Source organism: Chiloscyllium plagiosum, unplaced genomic scaffold (genome assembly GCF_037043375.1).
Source record: "Chiloscyllium plagiosum isolate Xiang-an unplaced genomic scaffold, Cpla_swu_hap1 HiC_scaffold_43, whole genome shotgun sequence".
Classification (NCBI taxonomy): domain Eukaryota; kingdom Metazoa; phylum Chordata; class Chondrichthyes; order Orectolobiformes; family Hemiscylliidae; genus Chiloscyllium; species Chiloscyllium plagiosum.
In genome coordinates this window covers 3052949-3078405 of record NW_028270181.1, presented here as the reverse complement: position 1 = coordinate 3078405, position 25457 = coordinate 3052949, and the positions used below count along the sequence as shown (strand labels likewise).

At 41.3% G+C, this 25457-nt stretch overlaps 1 protein-coding gene across 2 annotated transcripts in view; it reads left to right on the top strand.

The window, feature by feature from the left end:
• LOC122541949 (serine-rich coiled-coil domain-containing protein 2) overlaps window positions 1–25457 on the top strand; it is a 642154-nt gene that overhangs the window by 38111 nt on the left and 578586 nt on the right. Inside the window, exon 1 of one of the 2 annotated variants that reach the window (XM_087982460.1) lies at window positions 16947–16970. The exons of the other annotated variant lie outside the window; for it this stretch is intronic. The gene's annotated coding sequence lies outside the window, so the exon portion shown is untranslated. Of the gene's footprint in view, window positions 1–16946; window positions 16971–25457 lie in introns of those variants that run through there. 2 annotated transcript variants of the gene reach the window in all.

Here is a 25457-nt window from a genome sequence, read left to right as displayed (position 1 = left end):
CTCTAAGCCTTCTGGCTGTCACCTTTTTAAAATTGTATCCCCTTGTTACTGACCTTTCAGTTGAGGGGAGCAATTGCCTCCTATCCACTTCATCCATGCCCCTCATACTCTTATTCATTTCAATTAGGTTCCCCCTCAGCCTTCTCCATTCCAGGCAATATCTTGATGAATCACTTCTCTACTTCCTTCACTGAGTTACATCCTTTGTATAGTGTAGCGACCAGAGCTGCACACAGTACACCAGCTGTGGTCTACTGAAAGTTTTGTACAGCTCCAGCATACCCTCCCTGCTCTTATAATCTATGCCGCAAATATTAAAGGCAAGTGTCCCGTATGCCTCCTTAACCCACCCTGTCATGGGGATGTGTGAACTTGCACCTCAAGTTCCCTCTGTTCCTCTGAGCTTCCTAGTCTGCTGGCATTAATTGAGTGCTCCATTGTTTTGTTCCATCTTCCAAAGTGTATCAACTCACTTTCTGGTCGACTTGCTGTAATCCAAGACCACCTTCCTCAGCATCAACCATTAGGCCAATCTTTGTGTCAGCTGCAAATTTACTCACATAAATAGCCTTCAACCACCACTCTGTCTCCTACTGCTAAATCATTTTGGATCCATCTTGCTAAGTTACCCTGAATCCTCTGTCAGTCTCCCATGTGGGATCTTGTCAAAAGCTCTGCTGAAATCCTTAATAAATTACATCAACTGCACTACCCTCATCTACTCATCTGATTACTTCCTTGAAAAATTCAGTCAAATTTCTTCGACATGACCTCCCTTTGACTATTTCTGATCAAATCTTGCCTGTCTGATTGGAGATTAATTCTCTCCTTCAGAGTTTCCTCCAATAGTTTTATGACCAATGATATGAGATTCACTGGTTTATCCCTACCACCTTTCATGAAAACTGGAACCATGATAACTGTCTTTGAGTTCTCTGACACCTCCCCTGTGGCCCAAGAGAAATTCAACATTTGGATTAGAGCCCTTGTAATTTGCTACCTCTCCTTTTCAGAGTCGTACAGTGTAGAAACAGACACTTCGGTCTAAGTCGTCTACACCGACCAGACATTCTAATCTGACCTAATCCCATTTGCCAGCACTTGGCCCATATCCCTCAACCCTTCCTGTCCATATACCTATCCAGATGCCTTTTAAATGTTGTAATTGTACCAGCCTCTACCACTTCCACTGGCAGCTTATTCCATACACGTCCCACTTCTCTGTGTGAAACATTTATTCCTCAGGTCCTTTTTAAATCTTTCCCAGCTCATCTTAAAACTAGAGGGCATAGGTTTGAGGAACAGGATCTCAGGTTTTTAATGATGCGTTTGGTGAATGTTTGCTGTATGTGCTTTGGGGGTAGGTGGTATTTAGTGATAATATCACAGGTTTAGTAATATAGTGACCCAGGTTAACATTCTGGGGACTATAGAAGGTGATGAAATTTTAGAATAAAAAGCAGGCCTAATGGTGATTGTTGTAAAAACTCATCTCATTCACTAATGTCTTTTTAAGGAAGGAAATCTGCCTTCCGACCTGGTCTGACCTGCATGTGACTCCAGAACCACAGCAATGTAGTTGAAATATAACTGGGATTAGGATGGCATAGTAACACTTTATTATTGTTGTTGTTATTATTATTATTGTTATTGTTATAATAATAATAATAATAATTAGTTGTTAACACTCAGATCCTACGAAAGAATGTTAAATTTAAAAAAAACTAAATTCAGTGACTTTAGAATCCAACTATTGCCCTACTTTCTTGAGTATCACGTACCAGTAATGGTCCTGTATTGGCCATTTCCATCTTGTCTTTACTGTTCCATTACCAATAAGACCATAAGACATAGGAATAGAATAGAAAATGTGTTGCTGGAAAAGCGCAGCAGGTCAGGCAGCATCCAGGGAACAGGAGAATTGACGTTTCGGGCATAAGCCCTTCTTCAGGAATGAGGAAAGTGTGTCCAGCAGGCTAAGATAAAAGGTAGGGAGGAGGGACTTGGGGGAGGGGTGTCAGAAATGCGATAGGTGGAAAGAGGTCAAGGTGAGGGTGATAGATCAGACTGGGGTGGGGGCGGAGAGGTCAGGAAGAAGATTGCTGGTTAGGAAGGCGGTGCTGAGTTCGATGGATTTGACTGAGACAAGGTGGGGGGAGGGGAAATGAGGAACTGGTGAAATCCGAGTTCATCCCTTGTGGTTGGAGGGTTCCTAGGCGGAAGATGAGGCGCTCTTCCTCCAACCGTCGTGTTGTTGTGGTCTGGCGATGGAGGAGTCCAAATTTGTGTTTTTCACCTGCACCTCCACGCACATCATCTATTGCATCCTCTGCACCCGATGTGGCCTCCTCTATATTGGGGAGACAGGCCGCCTACTGGAGGAGCGTTTCAAAGAACACCTCTGGGACACCCGGACCAACCAACCCAACCACCCTGTGGCTCAACACTTCAACTCCCCCTCCCACTCCACCAAGGATATGCAGGTCTTTGGACTCCTCCATCGCCAGACCACAACAACACGACGGTTGGAGGAAGAGCGCCTCATCTTCTGCCTAGGAACCCTCCAACCACAAGGGATGAACTCGGATTTCACCAGTTCCTCATTTCCCCTCCCCCCACCTTGTCTCAGTCAAATCCATCGAACTCAGCACCACCTTCCTAACCTGTAATCTTCTTCCTGACCTCTCCGCCCCCACCCCAGTCTGACTATCACCCTCACCTTGACCTCTTTCCACCTATCGCATTTCTGACGCCCCTCCCCCAAGTCCCTCCTCCCTACCTTTTATCTTAGCCTGCTGGACACACTTTCCTCATTCCTGAAGAAGGGCTTATGCCCGAAACGTCGATTCTACTGTTCCCTGGATGCTGCCTGACCTGCTGCGCTTTTCCAGCAACACATTTTCAGCTCTGATCTCCAGCATCTGCAGACCTCACTTTCCCCCCATAGGAATAGAATAGACAATTCAGCTCATCAAGTCTGCTCTGCCAAACATAATATCATGGCTGTTCTGATAATCCTCAATTCCAATTTCTTGTCGTTTCACTATAATCCTTGATTCCCTTACTGAGTAAAACAATCCTGTCCATCTCAGCCTCGAAAATACTTAACGGCCCAGTCTTGACAGCCCTCTCTGGAAAAGAATCCCACAGATTCACTACCCTTTGAGAGAGAAACTCCTCCTCATCTCGGTCTTAAACATGTGATCCCTTATTCAGCATTTATGCCCTGCAGTCCTGTAAAGTACCAGAAGGGAAATAATCTTTCTTCATCATCATTGTCAAGTCCACTAAGAATTTTGTATGTTTCAATAAGGCCACCTCTCATGCTTTGCACCGTCTTCTTTCTTGTTACTTAATTGTTGTTCTTCCTAGTTTTTTTTTTAGCTTTTAGTTTTTATATTTGATATCTGTTAAATCTCTAATACCTTTCTGTTCTGATTAAAGGCCTTTGAACTGAAACATTAAGTTTCTTTCTTCATGAATGCTATCATTTGCTGAGTGTTTTCCAGTGGGTTTTTATTTATTGTCATAAAGTGTCTTGCTAATGACATCTTTGCAGCTATTTAATTTCCTTTCAAATTGTAGTGATGGCTTATTTACTGACTGTTTTTGTTAACCAGGAGCTTTTTCACTGAAATCATTCTTCATGTCACTGCCTATCTCCAGTCATTGTTACCTACACTGCTGTTTGTATCATTCCACTTTTTTATTCAACTTACTTCCTATTGCTTACCCTCAAATATATACAGCTTCAGTTCACTTTGACACAACCTTCATCATTCCAACATGCTGTTCAATGTGGGAATGAAACTTTGTTTTTCTCAATTGCTAGCATTCATTGTGAAGTTTTCTGTATTGCTTTATATTTTGCTTATTGTCTGCCAGCAACCTCACTGACTTGTAACCAGTTTCTTCCACCTGTAAGAACTCTTAAATCAGTCCAGAGTCCAATTGCAGCAAGGCTTGAATGCTGCTCCTACATCGTAACATGTTACATCTTTCAACAGAAAGTTGAGTTTCACCACTATTTCGTGATTTAAATGATGTCTTTCATTCTTTTCAGACTTGGCTTAGTTCTGCCCTGTGCAGATTGGCCTTCACGTTGGTTTCTCAGTACATATCAGGAAGCCTTGCCTGGAGCTGCTGAACTAATGCTTAGGAGATGCTGACTAATTTCAAGTTGTCACTCAGTATTTTCCTTATTATGCAAGGGTTTCAGGACCCTGGAGTAGCTTTGTAATGGTGTCATGGAGCTCCACATCACTGAGGATAAATAACACAGTGTTGGTGGAGTTAGATGCTACCTTACACTAGACCGGAATACTATAGAATAACAGTCTTGAGAACATGCGAAAATGAACAACAAAGAAGGTTAATCCTTACAGATAGCATTGTATTTAGTTTGAAGTTCTAATATGTTACTGTGAAGTCTAAGCCTGAAGATAGTTCTTGAGTTTACTTTCTCCTTGATCAGTCTCCATAAAACCCAAACTCGAGTGTGGTTCAAATCTTAGAATTTCCCTTTCTTGCCATTTCTGCCTTCCATACTCTGTAAGAATGCAATGAGTGCATTTAGAATGGTTGGCTATGACAACTACAGAAGTAATACAATGCTAATATGTCTTTTACCTATTGGGTACTGTATATTGACTTATCTCTTGCCCTGTATTATGTTATCTTCTCGGGTTTCTGGATCTGAAGTTTTTTTCCATCCAATGTTGAACAAAATTATGTGTGATGAGGGTGAGAGAAGAGGCACATATTAATCAAACTTTACATAATAAGGAAACAATTATATCCTGATTGGTTTAGGTGCAAATACTGCAGTCCATAATAGGACAGTGAGCATAAAAATTGCTAGATTTAATATAATGTTGAGGTTCTGGTGATTTGGTGCAGAAAAATAGCTGCACAGTAATTAAAATGTACAATACTAGCCCTGTTTAAAATATGTATTTCAAATTAATTGTTTCTGATGTATAAAATCACAGAGAATAATTGTTATGCACTTAAGTATTTGGGTTTTAACAGATGTTAAATCGACCCAATTCCTGCTCAGTCAGAATTTGTTGTCAATGCACATTGCATGAATAGCAAATGAATCTGGAATTACAATTTTGATTGCAGAAGCAGGGTATATTGATAGAAGCTTTCAATATGACACAGAATATGATTGGATGCAGTGAGAGTTGTAAAGTGTTAATCATATAATGTGCGTTGCTGGAGTGTAACATTTCACATCGGAGGCCATAGATTTTCTTTGTACATGCAGTTGAATGTCAGAATGCCCAGAACGTCAAAAGGTTCTGCATGAACTAATTCAGTTTCTTGCAGGAAACTGCAACTTATTCAAAAAGGATGTTGTGGTTTTTATCTGGAAACTTTAGGTACAGAAAACTTAACATCTCTTTCTGATACAACTTTCACAAGCCAATAAATTGTTGTTGGATTATAATTTTGGATTATAATCACCAAAATATTACCTTCTGAATTCACTGCTGTTTAGGTTTCATGTTACAAAAAGGATCAACATTTTCAGTCTTGCTTCAACTGCCCACAACCAAAGACTTTTGTTCTAATTCTCAAATGTGGTTTGGCATGGATAAAATTTTCTTTTAGTAAATTTGCAGGCTGGTGACTGAATCCCAGAAAAATATTTGTATTCCATTCAGTACCACTTTTTTCATGCACTGCTAACAAAAACAATCTCTTACTAAACTGAACTACTTAGATCTTCTATTTAAATCACTCTTTGCTAAAGCTTTTTTTGGGCAATAATCCTATTCACCAGACTAAGGAAGGTTCAGATTGCCTGATTTCCTTTGTGGGTAATAGACACATGCTGTACTAAATTATTTCTCAGTAGTGGTATGGAGGAAATTAGTTACAGAATAATTACATAAAATCATTTAAATGCATTTTAAACCAATTAAATGTTCCTGAGTCATGCACTATTTTACATATATAACTGCAAAAGTTTGGTCTTATCTAACAGAGGTCAGCTTTTCTGAATGAATGTGACACAAATTAGTTGCACTGTGTATTGTTCGAAGTGTTAAGCTCCTGTACTCCTTCTCCTGAGATCAGGAAATGGTGATGCCATGGTATAGCTTGATATTTTTATTTAATGTTCATTGCTATGTCAAATAAATATATTCAACATGCCAAACAGAAGTGACTCAGTTTATGTCATGCTTCACTGCTTCTCAGTGTTCGACCAATAGAAATCCATGCTAACCTCCACAGGTGAAACACTTTAGTAAACTGAGGCTGTTGACTGGGCTGTAGTTGCAAATTCTTTTTTTAAAAAAACCTTTCCATGCTGATCTGACTTCAACAAAAAAATGCTGTATTGATGTAAAACACTGCAATGCATATCACTAAGAATACTCCCGATTGTTGGGTCATTTTTGCATGGCTTGTAATGTTTAATTTGTTGCAAACTATAAATACTTTGGTCTAGATGTTGTGGTCAGCTGCGTATGAACATTGTTTAGCATTTACCTTGCTGACAGCTGGCCATATACTTTTCTTGGGATTTAGAGCATGTCATCTGGTGTCTGGTCCTGTAAATAATGCCCCCTGAGGAGAATCTGTAGCATCTATCATCAAAGCAAGAACACTTGAGGCTCTTCAATCAATTGGGTTCAAGAATTCTCAGACATCTGAGTATTATCCAGAAGTATAAATTAGATTTTGATCATGCACAGAAAGCAAAATAAAGATTGGGAAAAGCAGATTGGCTTGAGGGGTAAGAGACAGAGAAAAACTTAATTTTAAATATTTATACCACTCATTAAATTCTGAATGAATGAGACTGCATAGTTTATAATTAATTTTCAGAACCAGAGAGGTTGTTTGACAATCATAATCATTTGCCACCATATTAAAAATTCATTTACTTCTGATTGTCCCAGTGTTAACTTGGTCTGCCATATTTCTTGGGCATATGTTGTAATTTTGCACCCTTACATAGATTTCCATACTTTGTCTATTGATGAAAAATATTAGTCTGATCTGCGGGCGCAGTGGGCTATGTTCTGAAAGCAGTTTGAGTTTCCTGTTTTTATGCACGTGTACAGCAATGACTATGGTCAGACTTACACTGTAATGGTGGGGAGCACTGTTGGTCTTTCTTCAGAACAATGTAAAATCCAATCTTTTATTTAAATATAACTGTTGGTACCCAGGAAGAAGAATAGAATTACTAAACCTACTATTCAATTTTGTTAGTCAATACATTTTTAAAATTCCATTTTTAAAATCTTAATTCTCTGATATTTTCCAACTCCTTCCTTTCCAATTCTATACCTGTCTCCATTTTAAATAAGGTACAAAAGGAATAAAGTTTTTGATTTGCTGAATGGATGATAACTGTGTTGTTCAAAATTGGCTGAATGATTTCAAGACTTGGTGGAAACATTTCCACGTGCAACACCAGTGTTTACAAACTGACAAATTAAATACTGTAACTAAGACTAAAATGTTGTTTATATTTATGTTCATGAAAATGCAAGGTAGTCATTTTAAACTGTTTCTGTTTCTCGGGTTATTCACTATCAAATGTCACCTTGTCAGTCAATTTTATTCTTCTGCTGGCCCAAATTGTCTTTGTGCTAACCATAATTGAAATTTTAATTGCAGAATGAATTAAATTAACAAAGTAATGTAATTCTTGAGAGAGGTGAGGAACTTGTGGGCCAATCAGAGAGGACATGTGTGTCAGTCAAGTATTTTAAGAGCCTCTCTCTGCTGCTTCACTGAAGTCACTCTCTACTCACCAGCATAACTGACAGGTGTCACATTAACCCTGTTGAGGTACTTCAATTTATGTGAAGTGCCAGCAAACTCAGATACTTTTAGTTTGGAAGTGCTGTTGCTGGTTTTTTTTTAAGAGTGGCTTTTTACATCCATTGTCAGAATGTTGTTGAGAGTAGCTTCTGTTGCTTTTTCTCCCCCAGTCTCCCTTTCCTCAGGGAACACCTTTAGTGTCTATTCTGAAGGCAGCTATTGAAGTAAGAAACTTTCTCAGGTTAGTGCACAAAAATGCTAGCGAGAAGTTTGCTGAATTATTAAATTAGGCATATAAACTTCCACGCGTGGTTCAAATAATCCAAATAGTAATGCACTTATCAGGATGTGGGTATTGAGTTTAAACGTTTGTACTCAATAAACAGGTGGGTAACATGTTAGGTAAATATTAATTCTACTATGGCTGCTGGAAAGATGTCACAGGTTAGAGGGTAGGGGAAGCTGCTGCATGAGAATAAAATATGCTTGATTGAAGTTAGGTCATTGGGTTTGATTAGATCATTGATTTAGGAATCTATAATCCACTTTCTTTCTACTGTACTGTATTAGCACAGAATCAAACAGAAAAACAGATTTTCTCTATTTAGGCCCATTACAGAATACACTGCCTGGTACTTGAGTGCATTTAGTGAAGAATCGTGAAAGTATCACAGCACAGAAAGAGGCCATTCAGCACATCGGGCCTATGGCAGCTCTTTAAATGAGCATCGTTATCCTGTGTCAATCTCCTGTCTTTTCTTATACCCTCCCACTCCATTTCTATCCAAACAATCATCTCATGACCACCTGGATTCCTCAATTGAATCTGCCTTCAATACATTTATAGGCAGAGCGTTCCATACTTGAATAATTTGCCGTGTGGAAATAGTTTACTTCTATCCTGCTTGCTTCTTTAGCAAATCACTTTTAATCTATGCCTTCTTGTTCCCATACCTTTTACAAAGAGGTTCTCCCTATTGACTCCATCCAGCCCAATCATGGTTTTGAAAACCTCCATGATATTTCCCATACTGTTTTTCTCAAAGGAGAACAGTCCCAACTTCTTCAATCTGTCCTCATAACTGAAGTTTCTCTTTCCTGGAGTCATTCTTTTAAATTGCTCCTGGACTTTGTCCAATGCATTCACATTTTTCACTGTAATGTGGCACCTCCATTTGTACATATTACTCCAGCTGAGGTCTAACAAGTGTCTTATACTGTTGGTTGTATCTTCAAGTATGGAAGCTGGATCCTTTTGATTTGATTTATTATTATCACATATACTTTGGTACAGTGAAACGTTTTGTTCTGCATTCCGTACAGGGAGATTATACCATACAATACAACGTGTCTTGGGGTTATAGAACAGAGCGAGGAATACAATGGTACGGCTGCAGAGAAAGTGCACAAAGAGCAAGATCAACATTAAATTTAAAATTGAGAGGTCCAGTCAGAAGTCATGTAACAGCGGGGAAGAAGCTGTTCTTAAATCAGTTGCAACCTGTGTTTAATTTTTGTATCTTGTGCGCGATATAAGAGATGATAACCGACGTGGGATGGGTCTTTGATGAGGTTGGTTGCCTTCCTGAGGCAGTGAGAAGTATAGATTTATTTGTTAGATTCCCTACAATGCGGAACAGGCCCTTTGGCCCACCCAAACCCATTTCCCTCTGACTAATGCACCTCACACTATGGGCAATTTAGCATGGCCAATTCACCTGACCTGCACATCTTTGGACAGTGGGAGGAAACCAGAGCACCTGGAGGAAACCCATACAGACACAGGGAGAATGTGCAAACTCCACACAGACCGTCGCCAGAGGCTGGAATTGAACCTGGGACCCTGGCACTGTGAGGTTGGCTTATATGATGGACTGGGCTGTGTTCACCACTCTCTGTAGGTTAAAATCAACTTGCAGAAAGTGAGGACTGCAGATGCTGGAGATCAGAGCTGAAAAATGTGTTGCTGGAAAAGCGCAGCAGGTCAGGCAGCATCAAAGGAGCAGGGGATCGACGTTTCGGGCATAAGCCCTTCTTCAGGAATTTCTCTGTAGGTTATTACAGTCCTGGGCAGAGCAGTTGCCATACCAAGCCGTGAAGCATTTGGATAAAATGCTTTCTAAGGTGCATCTGTGAAAACTTGTAGCAGTCTTCATGGGCATGCCCAATTTCCTTGGCCTCCTGAGAAAGTGGAGGCATTGTTGTGCTAATTTGGCAGTAGCGTCAATGCAAGTGGACCAGGACAGATTGTTGATGATCATCACACAACTAGGAACTTGACACTCTCGAACATCTCCACCTCAGCACCATCGATGTAGACAGGGGTGTGTCATCCACCTTTCTTCCTGAAGTCAATGACCAGCTCTTTTGTTTTACGATTCCATTGGTTGGTGTTAAAAAATCAGGATTAAAATATAAAACACTTGATCAAGTATTAGCTTAGGATGATGTGCTACAGCTTGGCTGAATTGTAAATACATAATGCTTTTCTTCCCACTTACTTTAATGCCTTAGGATGATATGCAACAGTATCTTCCTTCAGGGTCGCATGTTTAATTTTGATCGCAATTATGTGTTGCAACCCTTGGCAATTGTCGACTCCTGACTCAAATCCAGAGTCTACCACTGTTCTATTTGAGATCAGCGAGTGATCACACAGGCTCAGGAACAAACCTGTTTTCTTGCAGTCATGGAGTCGAAACGTGCAGCACTGGAAAAGCACAGCTGGTTAGGCAGCATCTGAGGAGCAGGAGAATTGACATTTCGGGCATAAGCCCATCATCATTCCTGATGAAGGGCTTATGCCTGAAATGTCGATTCTGCTGCTCCTTGGACCCTGCCTGACCAGCTGTGCTTTTCCAGTGCCATACTTTTCAACTTTGTTTTCCAGCACCTGCAGTCCTCCCTTTCTCTTACAGTCATGGAGCACAGAACCAGACTCTTTGGTTCAACTTGTCCATGTTGACCAAGTTTTCCAAGCTAAACTAGCCCCACTTGCCTGCCTTTGGCCCATATCCCTCTAAATCTTTCTGATTCATGTACTTATTGAAATGTCTTTTAAATGTTGGATTTGTACCTGCACCTACCGCTTCATCAGGTAATTCATTCCACAATGAACCACCCTTTGTGTGAAAAAAATTGCCTCTCGGGTCCCTTTTAAATCTTACTCCTCTCACCTTAAAAATATGCCCCTTAATTTTGAACTCCCCCACCAGAGGGAAAGGTCCCTTTCTATTCACCTTATCTATACCCCTCATGATTTTATAAACCTCTATAAGGTCAGCCCTCAACCACCTCCAATAAAAAAAGTTCCAGCCTAACATTCCAGTCCTGGAAATATCTTGGTAAATCTTTTTTGAACCTTCTTCCTATAGTTTAATAACATTGTTCCTGTAGCAGGGCATCCAGAACTGTACACAGTACTCCAAAAGTGGCCTCAGCAATGTCCTGGATGTTCCAGAGTTTAGATGTTTCAAAAGGAATGGGTGGGGTGGGGTGGGAAGAACGGGAGGTAAATGAAGTGGGGGAGTGGCATTGCTAATTAGGGATAGTATCACAGCTGCAGAAAGGGAGGTCATCAAGGAGCGTTTGATAATAGAGTCAGTATAGATGGAAATCAGAAACATGAAAGGAGCAGTCACTTTATTGGGAGTTTTCTACAGGTCCCTCAATAGCAACAGACACACGGAGGAGTACATTAGGAGGCAGGTTTTGGAAAGGTGCAGAAGTAACAGGGTTGTTGTCATGGGTGACTTTAACTTCCCTAATATTGATTGGAACCTCCTTAGCCTCCATCCAAACTATTTGAACTTTTTTGCCAGGTGTGTCCAGGAAGGGTTCCTGACACAATATGTAAATAGGCTGACTAGAGGAGAGGCCATGTTGGATTTGGTGCTTGGCAATGAACCATGCCAGGTGTCAGATCTCTCGGTGGGAGAGCAGTTCGGTGGTGATGATCACAATTTCTTGACCTTTACTGTACTCATAGAGAAGGATAGGAACAGAGGGTATTGTAAAGCATTTAACTGGGGTGGTGGAATTACAATGCTATTAGGCAGGAACTGTGAAGTATAATTTGGGAACCGATGTTCTCAGGGAAATGCACAAAAGAAATGTTGAGGTTGTTTGGGAAGCACTTGCTGATAATGCTGGACAGGTTTGTCTCACTGAGGCAAGGAAGGATGGTAGGGTGAAGGATGTGGAACATTTAGTTAAGAGGAAGAAGTAAGCTTATTTAAGGTTGAGGAGGCAAGGATCAGACAGGGCTCTAGAGGGTTACAAAGTAGCCGGGAAGGAACTGAAGAATGGACTTAGGAGAGCTAGAAGGGGGCATGAAAAAGCCTTGGTGGGTAGGATTAAGGAAAACTCTAAAGCATCTTACACTTATGTGAGGAACAAGAGGATGGATAGAGTGAGGGTAGGGCCAATCAGGGAAAGTGGAGGGAACTTGCGCCTGGAGTTGGAATAGGTAAATCTCCTGGGCTAGACTGGATATACCCTAGGTTACTACAAGAAGTGAGGGAAGAGATTGCTGTGCCTTTGGCGCTGATCTTTGCATCCTCACTGTCCACTGGAGTAGTGCAGATGATTGCAGGGTGGCAAATGTTATGCCCTTGTTCAAGAAAGGGAATAGGGATAATCCGGGTAATTACAGACGAGTCAGTCTTATGTCTGTGGTGGACAAAGTATTGGAGAAGATTCTGAGAGACAGGATTTATGATTAGTTGTAAAACCCTGGTTGGATTAGAGATAGTCAGCATGGCTTTGTGAGGGGCAGGTCATGCCTCACAAACTTTATTGAATTCTTTGAGGATGTGACCAAACACATTGATGGCGGTAGAGTGGATGTGGTATACATGGATTTTAGCAAGGCATTTGATAAGGTTCGCCATGGTAGGCTCATTCAGAAAGTAAGGAGGCATGGGATACAGGGAAATCTGGCAGTCTGGATACAGAATTGGCTGGCCCATAGATGACAGTGACAATAGATGGAAAAGATTCAGACTGAAGCTCGGTGACCAGTGGTGTTCCGCAGGAATCCGTTCTGGGACCTCTGCTCTTTGTGACTTGGATGAGGAAGTGGAAGGGTGGGTTAGTACGGTTGCTGATAACATGAAGTTTGATGGAATTGTGGATGGTGTGGAGGGCTGTTGTAGGTTGCAAAGGGATGTTGACAGGATGCAGAACTGGGCTGATAAGTGGCAGATGGAGTTCAACCTGGAAAAGTGTGAAGTGATAGTGGAGTCGCAGGTAGATAGGGTAGTGAAGAAGGCGTTGATATGCTTTCCTTTATTGGTCAGAGTATTGAGTACAGGAGTTGGGAGTTCATGTTGCGGCTGTACAGGACATTGGTTCGGCCACTGTTGGAATACTGTGTGCAATTCTGGTCTCCTTTCTATCGGAAAGATGTTGTGAAACTTGAAAGGGGTCAGAAAAGATTTACAAGGATGCTGCCAGGGTTGGAGGATCTGAGCTACAGGGAGAGGCTGAACAGGCTAGGGTTGTTTTCCTTGGAGCGTCGGAGGCTGAGGGGTGACCTTATAGAGGTTTACAAAATTATGAGGGGCATGGATCGGATAAATAGACAAAGTCTTTTCCCTGGGGTCGGGGAGTCCGGAACTAGACGGCATAGGTTTAGGGTGAGAGGGGAAAGATATAAAAGAGACCTAAGGGGCAACCTTTTCACGCAGAGGGTGGTACGTGTATGGAATGAACTGGTGGAGGCTGGTACAATTGCAACATTTAAAAGGCATCTGGATGGGTATATGAATAGGAAGGGTTTGGAGGGATATGGGCCGGGTGCTGGCAGGTGGGACATTATTGGGTTGTGATATCTGGTCAGCATGGATGGGTTGGACTGAAGGGTCTGTTTCCATGCTGTACATCTCTATGACTCTATGATTCACTTTGGGGGAAGGTCAAATTTGAATGTAGAATACAGGGTTAAAGGCATGATTCCTGGCAGTGTGGAGGAACAGAAGGATCTTGGGGTCCACGTCCATAGATCGTTCAAAGTTGCCACCCAAGTCGACAGGGTTGTTAGGAAGGCATATGGTGCGTTGGTTTTCATTAGTGGGTGATTGAGTTTAAAAGCCGCGAGGTTATGCTGCAGATCTATAGAGCCCTGGTTAGACCATACTTGGAATATTGTGTTCAGTTCTGGTCGCCTCATTGTAGGAAAGATGTGGAAGTTTTAGAGAAGGTTTAAGAGGAGATTTACCAGATACTTCCTGAACTGAAGGGAATGCCTTAAGAAAGGTTGAGGGAGCTAAGGCTTTTCTCATTGGGGCTAGGAAGGATGAGAGGTGACTTGATAGAGGTGTCCAATATTATGAGAGGCATAGATAGAGTGGATAGCCAGAGACTTTTTCCCATGGCAGAAATGTCTGTCATGAGGGGGCATAATTTTAAGGAAGGATTGGAGGAAGGTTTAGGGGAGATGTCAGTGGTAGGTTCTTTACACAGAGAGTGATGGATGTGTGGAATGTACTGCCAGCGGTGGGAGTAGAGTCAGATACATTAGGGACATTTAGGTGACTCTTAGACAGGCACATGGAAGATAATACAATGAAGGTCATTATAGGTTAGTCTGATCTTAGAGTAGGATAAAAAGCCGGCACAACATCGAGGGCTGAAGAGCCTGCACTGTGCTGTACTGTTCTCTGTTCATGTATGCCCCTTCCCCAAGTCCGTCCTCCCTACCTTTTATCTTAGCCTGCTTGGCACACCCTCCTCATTCCTGAAGAAGGGCTTATGCCCGAAATGTCGATTCTCCTGTTCCTTTGATGCTGCCTGACCTGCTGCACTTTTCCAGCAACACATTTTTAAGGTCTGATCTCCAGCATCTGCAGTCCTCACTTTCTCCTAGCAATCTTAAAGAATCCATTATATTTCTAGCTTTATCTGCAAAATGCCATGAGGCAGTTGTGAAAATACAATTTTGCTTAATTGCAAAATCATTAAAATCTAATTTTCACCTACAGTTAAGTAGAGTGGCAAGTATCTAGTAGAGTGCCTGAAGACTTCAATTATTTATATTAATTCCTTGGACGAGGGAGCAAAGTTGCTGATGATACAAAGCAGGTGGGAAGGCATGTTGTGATGAGGACATTAGGAATCTGCACGCAGATATAGACGGGTTGAATGAGTGAGCAAAAACATTGTGGTCGAGTTAACTGTAGGAAATGTGAGGTGGGACGGATGAAAAGGCAGATATTTAAACTGAGAGAGACTGCAAAAACGTGCAAGGGTTCTGTGAAGAATGTTCTGGTTGATCCTGTGAATGACACACGAAGTTAGCATGTAAGTGCAGCAAATAATTAAGTAGGCAAATGGAATTTTATCCTTATTGCTAGAAGTTTGAAGTTTAAAGATAGTGAAGTCTTGTCACAACTGTACAGGGTGTTGATGAGGCCATACCTGGAGTACTACGTACAATTTTGATCCTCTTCTTTAAGGATGGATGCACTGGCATTGGAGGCAGTTGAAAACAGAATAACTCGGCTGCTTTCTGAGATGAAGAGAGTGACTTATCAAGAGCAGCTAAAATGATTAGGCCTTTATTCATAAGAGTTTCGAAGATTATTTAGCACTCTTTATTTACATCCTTCTTTATTGCCTCCCTATTTAGGTTCCCAACCCTTTGCTATTTCAGTTGAAATCCTCCCCAACCACATTCGCAAATGCTCCCCCTCAGATATCTGTTCTGGTCCTGCCCGGATGTAACCTGCTCTGCTTGTGCAGGTCCCTCTTCCCCCATGTGTTCTTATGTTCTTGTCTGGTTGAGTGCAGCTCCAACAACATTGAAGAAACTCAACACCATCCATATAAAGCAATCTGCCTGATGAGCCCATCAACCACCATCAAGAAGGCAGGCAGTAATGATCCCTGCTTTCCTATGGGTATGAGATTGGACAACCTGCAGCAGGGTCCTCAGGCACGAGAGAAGTGTGACCTGTGGCACCTTCTGAAAGATCCCCAAATTTGATTGTGAGAACAGTGGTTCAAGATGCCCAACATCAAGGCACTAATTACTCAAATAAATTCTGCTGAGTGAGACATCTCATTCATGTAGATGAAAATGAGGACTGCAGATGCTGGAGATCAGAGTCAAGATTAGAGTGGTGCTGGAAAAGCACAGGTCAGGCAGCATCCAAGGAGCAGGAAAATCAACGTCGAAACGTCAAATTTTTTGCTCCTTGGATGCTGCCTGACCTGCTGTGCTTTTCCAGCACCACTTTAATCTCATCTCCTTCATATGCCTGACAGCAACTCCTCAAACACACCTGGTTGTGCACAACATACAGGCTGTATAATGTCTTGGATAAAGGTTACAGTTATTGGACCTTCATTTTTAGAGGGTGAGAATTGAGTATTGAGGGTGAGAATATCATGACTCTTAATATAACTCACCTGTGAAATACCCTGGGTCTGTATCCTTCATGCTGTAATATTGAGCTTAGATTTGGGTTGTGAATATAGTTTGAAACAGAATCTTTAGTTAAAATTATCGTGCTGCGTGTTATTTATCTCATTTAATATTCTAAAAAAGCGTCATAGTTTACATGTTGATGAGTTGTCCGTTGTCTTGAATGCAAAATACTGTGTGATTGAAACCAAATCAGAGTTTAGTGCGGAAATTATGGCTCAGCCTTAAAACAAAACACTGCTTTTAAAACAAAAACAGGGGAAGGCTGTGTGTCTGCTGCAGCTGCCAGCTTTTTAACTCCTGATGGCCTGAGAGACAACGCTTTGCATAACCGAATCATGACATGTATTTGTCTAACATTGATGACTTTGTGAAAACACAATGTTAAGTGATGACAAGGTGGTAAAGTCTACTTCACGTTATCAGCCCACACTAGCCCAGCAAGGAACAATGTATTTACTAATCCACTGGAAGAGTCCATTTGCTGCAGGGAATTGATTTCAATTTACTGTCCTTCTGTCTTCACTCGTTCCAATTCTTGGAGGGTTGGAGTTTACACTACGTGTTGTTATTTAAACATATTCATCTTAAACACCGTAGAGCTACACTGAAGTTTAGTTCCATCTTGTACAAAGCAGTAGTTGAGCACCCCCACTCCCCCTGCCTCCACGTACAAATGAAATCGCCACATTGATGTGTTTCAAGTACAGTCGAGCAGGAGTGAGCCCTGATACATCTTCAGAAATGACTGGTAAGTACTTGCAGTGAAACATAAACAGCGTTTGTTAACTTGATTAAATTTAAGAGATTACACCATTAATTTCTTCTGGCTCAATTCAGAGGTGGAGAGCGAAAGATGTCACTCGAGAATTGCTGTTTCACTTTCTTAATGCGAAACTTTTCGAAACATGGGCAATCTGATTTAGGAAAAAAAGACAATGGTGGGCAAGAGTTCTGTCACTTTCAAAAAATGTGGTTCTTGTGTTACTCAATGTTCTGAACATACTATTGTTGTCATGCTTTAATGATATGTTCTTCACAAAATAAAATGTCATGGAATAATAGACACTGGGCTTGTGTCCTGCTTCACTGAAGTAATAACGGTTTTCTTGGATCTAAATTTTTCTTCCATTGTCGTTGTTTGTGAATAAATTGCTTTATCTTTCTGTAAGAGGCATGATGGTGGGGCAGGTTGGTGGTACTGTTTAAGTTTGGATCCTTGCATCATCTGTGCTTTAAGTGAGGCCTAGGATGATTCATCAGTTAAGCTGCCTTGCTCATCCTCTTGTCCAAATGTGTCTGTTAAGTTAAAGTAAAAGTTTAAAGTGAATATCTGAATGCAACAAAATCTGTAAAGTACAATGTTTCAAATGCCTTTTTTATGGTGTGGTTGTTCAGGAGTTTGGGGTATTTTGAAAAGGCAATGATGTAACTATTGAACTATTGTCTTGTGACAGTGTTAAACCAAGCTGAAGGTGAAGCTTTTGTCAACCTAAATTACCTCTGCTTTCTATTCATTGCTGGTTCATGATAATTCTGGTTCATGACAGAATCTCTGTGTTGCCTGTTGTACCTCTGTGCTGCACCTGCTGCCTTTTTTGTTGGTGAAATAGAAGAAAAAATGCAAATTCATTTTGTGTCTGTGCTTTTGGCATGTGTCCACATTCAGTATATGTTTGCATACACAAGGGTTTCCTCCCATTGAAAAGAGAATTAAACACATGGATTGGATAGCTTCACTCAGTCTGTCCGTATTGATTCAGAATATTGAGCCTGAAAGCCTCCTTATCCAGATGTAAGAAGCAGATAAAGGAAATGTAAAGACAACTAAATAAAAGGTCCCAGTAATCACATTGACCTCTGCCTGCTCAGACATATGGGTATGTTTAGTATTAGTAATGCAAAAAATCTGTGTTCAAAAATGCAAGGTGAATTCTTAGGACACATGATACTACAGTGATTCTACCTCCTGATCTAAGTTACGATCTGAAGAGATGCTGCTCATTGAATTCAGTCAGTTCGCAAATGGGACACCTGGTTAGACTGCATATCTCTCTATCTTTGGAGTTTCTACTGCAGTCTTAACGTTTTGAGTCGAGTATGACTGTTCAGAATTACTGGGAACATGGATTCAAATCCTGCCATAGCACCTAGTGCCATTTAAATTCAGTTAATTCACATGTAATTTAAAGCTCGTTTCAATAATGGTTACTATGAAACCATGATTGTTTTAAAAAACAATCCCATTCGTAGTGTCTTTTGGGAAGGAAATCTACCTTTGTTACCTGGTCTGGTTTGCATTTGACTCCAGACCCACTGCAATATGGTTGACTGTTATCAGCCTCTAAAATGGTCCAGGAAGTCATTCCATTTCAGGTAATTTAGGGATAGCCAGAAAATGCTGCCCTTATCAGTGACGCCTACATCCCATAAAAGAATAAAGAAATGTTTGTAATTTGCTAAGCCTACGAATCAATTTCTGCTTTACTAAAATAAACTATTTCCAATACCTTGACCTCAGTGATGATTGATTATTCTTAATTCAAAAGTTAACAATGGCAACAGGTGTTTCATCTAGATAATTCTATTGAAATAGTAAAATATCCCAAGATGCTTCAAAAGAGCATTAACAGACAGGAAGTGGACTCTGCTCTTGACCTCTGCTAATTACTACCGAAAATCTTTTGTTACCTGCAGACTTCACTATTCCAATACTGTCCTGTCTGGCTTACCACTTTCCACCATTGTAAAGGTGAGCTGCCTGGACCCTGATTTATATCATCCATTGCCCACTTTACTCAGTCCAGAAGTGCCTCAGTTTTAAAATGTCATCCTTGTGTTCAAATCCTTCCATGATCTCTCCTCTCTATATCTTTGTGACCTCCACGGACTTTTAAGTCTCGGAGACCTCTGTGTTCCTTCAGTTTTAAAGTCTTGTATATTCCCTAATTCCATATCTTCTTCATTGACCGCCTTATCTTCGGTAGTAACCTCTGGAGTTAGCTCTCTTAACTTTTCCATTTCTTCTATTTTAAGTCATTTCTTGAAAGGTATATTTTTGGCCCAGCTTTGACCAGGTTATATGGGCTCCTAATATCTCTGTGACTTGTCATATTTTGTCTAATTACATTCCTGTGTTGTGCTTTGGGATGATGTTCTTCACTGTGTTTTACTAAGTTTCATATTTTGTGATGTAGTTTAGAATTATTCTCGAGCAAGATAGAATTTGTTTCTGATCAGGTGGCAGAGATTTGCACTAGAAATGTTTTATTGTGAAGTTATTAGTCTTGTAAACCTACCAGGAGTAGATAATAAAGTTATTTAAGTTGGATTTATGTTTATTGGACTTGTTTGCACTTGCACTGAAAAGGTAATATGATAATTTCTTTTCGCACAACTGTGAATTTCTTATCACAATACGATTCCTCCCTCAGGTTCAAAGTAGGTCATTCCTGGATTGCAAAGCAATTTCTACATTTTTAGAGTCTAGTCCCAAATGTCTGGGAATTTTCTAAATTTATAACAAATTGACTTGAAACAGTAGAATATACTTGATGAGTGTTAATTATAAATTTATGAACAATGTCTATGGGAATCCAAAATTTAGGTTTTTAGAACACTGAAGGTGACAAAGGTATTTGTTTTCAAAAGAGACATCCTGTCTGCAAGAGTCTGAAGTGGTTCAGGTGGATCAACCCAATATATTTCAGCTGAGCTGGAGAGCAGGGTTTTGTCAAATTTGAAATTGTTTTGTGATTCTTTTTTAAACACTATTTTATGCCTCATTTTGATTTATAGGTTGGGATAATGACTTAAATTTTTGTTTGTAATTTTAAAGGATGATGTTGATGGAATATTAGTTCACCATATTGACACTTAATTAATTATGAAATTTCACTGGATGTTAGCATTGACATAATAGGGTCGTTTGTCTCTATGAATCAGGCTAATACTTCACGAAAAGGTAGTGAGAAATAAAATCAAATGTTCTTCATTTTTGTTAAGTAGGTGTCCATGTTTTAAGGCAGATTGTTAAGCTTAAACCTTTGACCCAAACAATTGAAAAATTAAATGGGAATGTTTGCTAACACAGACATACACATTTTCCCATTTGAATAACAGTCTGAAGGATTGCCTGCTTTATAGTAGTCAGTGTGCACATGGCTGCATATCAACATTTCAGCTCAGGAAAAATCACACTGAGCTAAGTACTCTTAGTAAGGAAAGAGCTTTTAAACTCACTTTGACAGTAGAAATTCACCAATTTAAGAAAACCAATGTGTGAATATGCCACAGTCATAAACTCAGCTTCTGATGCAAAATGTATTAATCAAATTGTTTTTGTTGACCAGTAATTCATGTTTAGATAGAGTCTTAAAGGGAATTAACAGATACTGAGTGAGAAATGAGAAGAGTTAGGGGAGCTAACCAAAAAGATAAAGTGAGAGAAATTAGAGTGTGAGAAAACACTGACAGAAAATATGAAAATAATTAGATAACGACGGAGCAGCATGACTGTATGTGGGCTCTAGCCTGGGGCTCATCCACTCATCCATGCTTTTTTTTTCTTTTACTTGTGTTTTTGTTTTCATTTTTCTTTTCTTTGGAGCCTTTTGCGGTGGGTTAATTAGTGAAATTGGTGTGACATTTAGAGCAGGCAGAATGGTGCCTCCTCCTGGTGACTGGAGGTGATGGTGGCAGCAGCATCAGCAACAGGGGTGTCCTCCTGGTGTTTGGGGCTGGTGGCAGCAGCAAAATTCCTCCAGCGATCAGAGGCAGCAGTGATGGCAGACTTTTCAAGATGGTGACGCCGGCAAGATGACATCTGAGGATGGCGGCTGGAGCTGGTCTTTTGGTGAGTCACTGGTGGCCTGGTCTGTCAGAGGAGCCAGGGAGTCCTGGGTGCAGGGTGAGTGTGGGTTCATCATGGGACCTGGCATAAGCTTTGGCAGCAAGCCCAGTGGCAAGGAGATGGCACCTAAAGAGTGGTGACTCCTACACTGGGTCTGGCACAGGTGGCAGTGAGATGGTGGAGGAGGGTTGGCAGGGCAGACGTCGTTGTGAGCCAGCTCAGGACTCTCTTTTAGTTTTTTAAAAAAATTATTCATTCACAGGATGAGGGCGTCACTGGCCGGGCAGCATTTATTGCCTGTCCCTAATTGCCCAGAGGACAGTTAAGAGTCAACCACAAGTTGCTGTGAGTCTGAAGTCACACATAGACCAGACTAGGTAAGGATGGCAGATTTCATTCCCTAAAGGACATTAGTGAACCAGATGGGTTTTTCCAATAGTCTATTCATCATCATCATTAGATTCTTAATTCCAGGTTGTTATTGAATTCTAATACCACCATCTGCCATGGCGGATTTGAACCCAGGCCTCCAGAATATTATCTGTGTCTCTGTGTTAACAGTCCTCGGATAATACCACTAAACTATCACCTCTCCTCGAATTATTTCTTTTATCCTTTTTATTTTTAAACTATTCAAAATGGTGCCAGATTGAACAGGCGACTATTGAAGCTTTTCACTGTGTTTTACTGTATTATTGACTGTACAATAAATCATTCATTCAACTTTAAACTTCTGCGAGTGTACAAAAAGAAAAAGAGGCGCTGAAATGAGCATTGGTCCCTTGGAGTGTAAAACCGAGGAATTAATGATGAAAAGCCGAGGAAATTACAGGCTTTAATGTGCATTGTTTGGGTGGCAACGTTAGTCTTGCAAGACCATGGACCTGCGGCTGGGAAGACTAGTTTCAATCTTTGTTGGTAGAGCAGCGTATGTGTGACTGCAGAGGCCCACGTGGGAGTAGCAGTCTTGACTGCAGTGACTGCACTTGAAGGCACTGTCTTCTGGTGTTGTCTTGGTGTTGTGTTGTTGATGGGTGGGCTTTCCTTCAGCAGCAAACCTCAGCTTCTCTTTTTAGACCACATGTAATTCCAGCCTCCAGCGAGAGCGATCGCTTGCAGTGTTCTCCCACCTCTCGATGTTCATATTCATTGACTTCATGTCTCTGTTACAGACATCTTTAAAATGAAGATGGGGCCACCTTTGTGCTCTCTTGTCGGAGACCATTGTACATTGTATTTCACAGTAAAAGGGATATAGCTAAGGTCCGGGAAAATGATGTTGAGTTAGATGATCAGCCATGATGTAGAATGGTGTGAATAGGTTCAAGGAGCTGAATAGTTGCCTCCTGCTCCATGTTTCTGTGACTAAGGAATGCTTAAGTACAGGGAAATCTTGGTGTCCTTGTACATGAATGACAAAGTTTGCATTCAGATACAGTAAGTAATTAGGAAGCAAACAGGATTTTCACCTTTATTGCAGAGGAAAATGGAGTAAAAAAGTAGGGACGTGTTGCCACAAGCATATAGGGCATTGTGTGATTATACTTCGAGTACTGTGCACAGTATTGGTGACCTTACCTGAAGAGGGATATAACATCATTATTGCAAACACACCAGAGAAAATTCAATAGGCTGATTCCTGGGATGAGTGCTTTGTCTGTTGCGAAAAGGTTGAGCATCTTGGGGATTTAGAAAAATGAGAGGTGATGTTACTGAAAAATAAGATTCAGAGGGGACTTGTCAGGGTAATGTTGAGAGAATGTTTCCTGTCATGGGGGAGTAATTGAACTTCAGAACATAGTTTCAAAATAAGGGACATCCCTTTAAGATGGAGATGATGGGAAACTTATTGGCTCAGAGGGTTGTTAGTCTTTGGAATTCAGTGCCCCAGAATGCAACGGAGACAGGTTTGGTAGTCAGAAATTACAATCAAGAACCACGAGGTTCACGCTGACATCTGTTGTCGTCTTACTTCAATATTTGTGGGATACGACTCGCGTTTTGAAACCATTAGATTCTTGGTATATGATTGTTTTATTGGGTCTCATATTGTACAGCATTTATGGATTACTAAAGTTAAAAATCACACAACACCAGGTTATAGTCCAACAGGTTTAATTGGAAGCACTAGCTTTGGGAGCGCCGCTCCTTAATCAGGTGATAGTGGAGGGCTCAATCCTAACACAGAATTTATAGCAAAAATTTAGTGTGTTGCAACTGAAATTATATATTGAAAAATACCTTGATTGTCTGTTGAGTCTTTCATCTGTTTGAATACCATGATAGTTTTACTTCTTTCATGTGTAAATCACAAAACTTTTTTTTAAAAGTTGCATTCTCAGGTTAGCTGTAACAATGAGTAATACTAGACAATATGTTGAAGGTGTTAGCCCCCTGTGTTCTCTGTCTATGCCATGATGTTTAGATTGATTCTAATCTAAAAAGTGAGATAACAGAGTTTTACATGAATTCATGCAGTTTTTGAGCAAAGTTCAATGTAACTCTGCAAGTACAAATTCACCACACAAAATATGTGTGCGCATGTGGGTCTTTGTCTGTGTGTAAGTGTCTGTCTGGGTTGGGGGTTGTGAGTGTGAGTGTAGTATCTTAAGTCTGTGAGGGGGTACATGTGAGAGTGTGGGAGTGTGTGCGTGTGTCTGGGGTGGGGGGTTGTGAGTGTCTGTGAGAGAGAGTGTATATCCGTGTGCATGAGTGTAGAGTTAGAGTGGTCTAAGTCTCTGAGAGGATACCTTTGGAGGTGTGTGTGTGAGTGTGAGTGAGACAGAGTGCCTGTGTGTGCGTATAGTGCAATGGTGGTCACCTGTAATGTGACATGAACCTAAGGTCCCGGTTGAGGCCCTCCTATATTTACCGAACTTAGCTATCAGCCTCGGCTCGGCCACTTTTCGCTGCTGCCTGTCCTGAAGTCCGCCTTGGAGGATGGTCACCCGAAGGTCCGAGGTCGTATGTCCTGGACTGCTGAAGTGTTCCCCAACTGGGAGGGAACCCTCCTGTCTGTTGTTTGTTGTGCGGTGCCCATTCATCCGTTGTCATAGCCTTTGCTTGGTTTCCCAAATGTACCATGCCTCCAGGCATCCTTGCCTGCAACGTATAAGATAGACAACGTTGGCTGACTCACATGAATACCTGCCATGTGCAAGGTAGGAGGTGTCTCCATGTGTAATGGTGGTAACCATGTCCACAATCTGACACATCTTGCAGCGCCTACCATGACAGGGAGTTGGAGTTGGAGTTGTCCTGAGAGCCGGGCAGTTTGCTACGAACAATGTTCTGTTTGCGGTTTAGCGGTTGTTTAAAGGCAAGTAGTGGAGGTGTGGGGAAGGTCTTGGTGAGGTGCTCATCCTCATTGATAATGTGTTGCAGGTCACGAAGAGCATGGCGTAATTTTTCAGCTCCTGGGAAATACTGAAGAACGAAGGGTACCCTGTCAGTTGCAGCACGTGTCTGTCTCCTGAGGAGGTCATTACGGTTCCTTGCTGTGGCACGTTGGAACTGGCGTTCGATGAGTTGTGCATCGTACCCCGTTCTTGTGAGGGCATCCCTGAGTACTTCCAGGTGCCTGTCACGTTTCTCCTCATCTGAGCAGATCCGGTGTACGCGTAGGGCTTGTCCATAGGGAATGGCTGTTTTAATATGTTTTGGGTGGAAGCTGGAGAAGTGTAGCATTGTGAGGTTGTTTGTAGGTTTGCGGTAGAGTGTGGTGCTGAGGTGTCCATCCTTGATGGAGATGCATATGTCCAAAATGAGACAGATAGTCGAGAGTAGTCCATGGTGAGTTTGATGGTGGGATGAAATTTGTTGATGTTAATGTGTAGTTTTATCAGTGACTCCTCGCCATGGATCCAGAGGAAGAAAATGTCGTCAATGTACCTTGTGCATAATGTTGGTTGGAGATCCTGCATAGAGAAGAAGTTTTGTGCGAACCTGTGCATGAAGATGTTGGCATATTGGGGTGCAAATTTGCTCCCCATGGCTGTTCCATGTGTCTGGATGAAAAACTGGTTGTCAAAGGTGAAGACGTTGTGATCGAGGATAAAGCGGATGAGTTGTAGGACGGTGTTTGGATATTGGCAGTTGTTGGTGTTGAATACTGAGGCTGTTGCCGCGATGCCATCATTATGGGGGATGTTGTTATAGAATACTGAAACATCCATTGCGACGAGGAATGTTCCCGGTTCGACGGGTCCGTGGGTGCTGAGTTTCTGTAAGAAATACGTAGTGTCACGACAGAAGCTGGGGATCCCCTGTACAATAGGTTTCAAGATGCCTTCAACATAGCCGGAGAGATTCTCACAAAGGGTCCCATTGCCTGATATGATGGTATATCCTAGTGTTTTGGCTTTGTGTACCTTTGGAAGGCAGTAA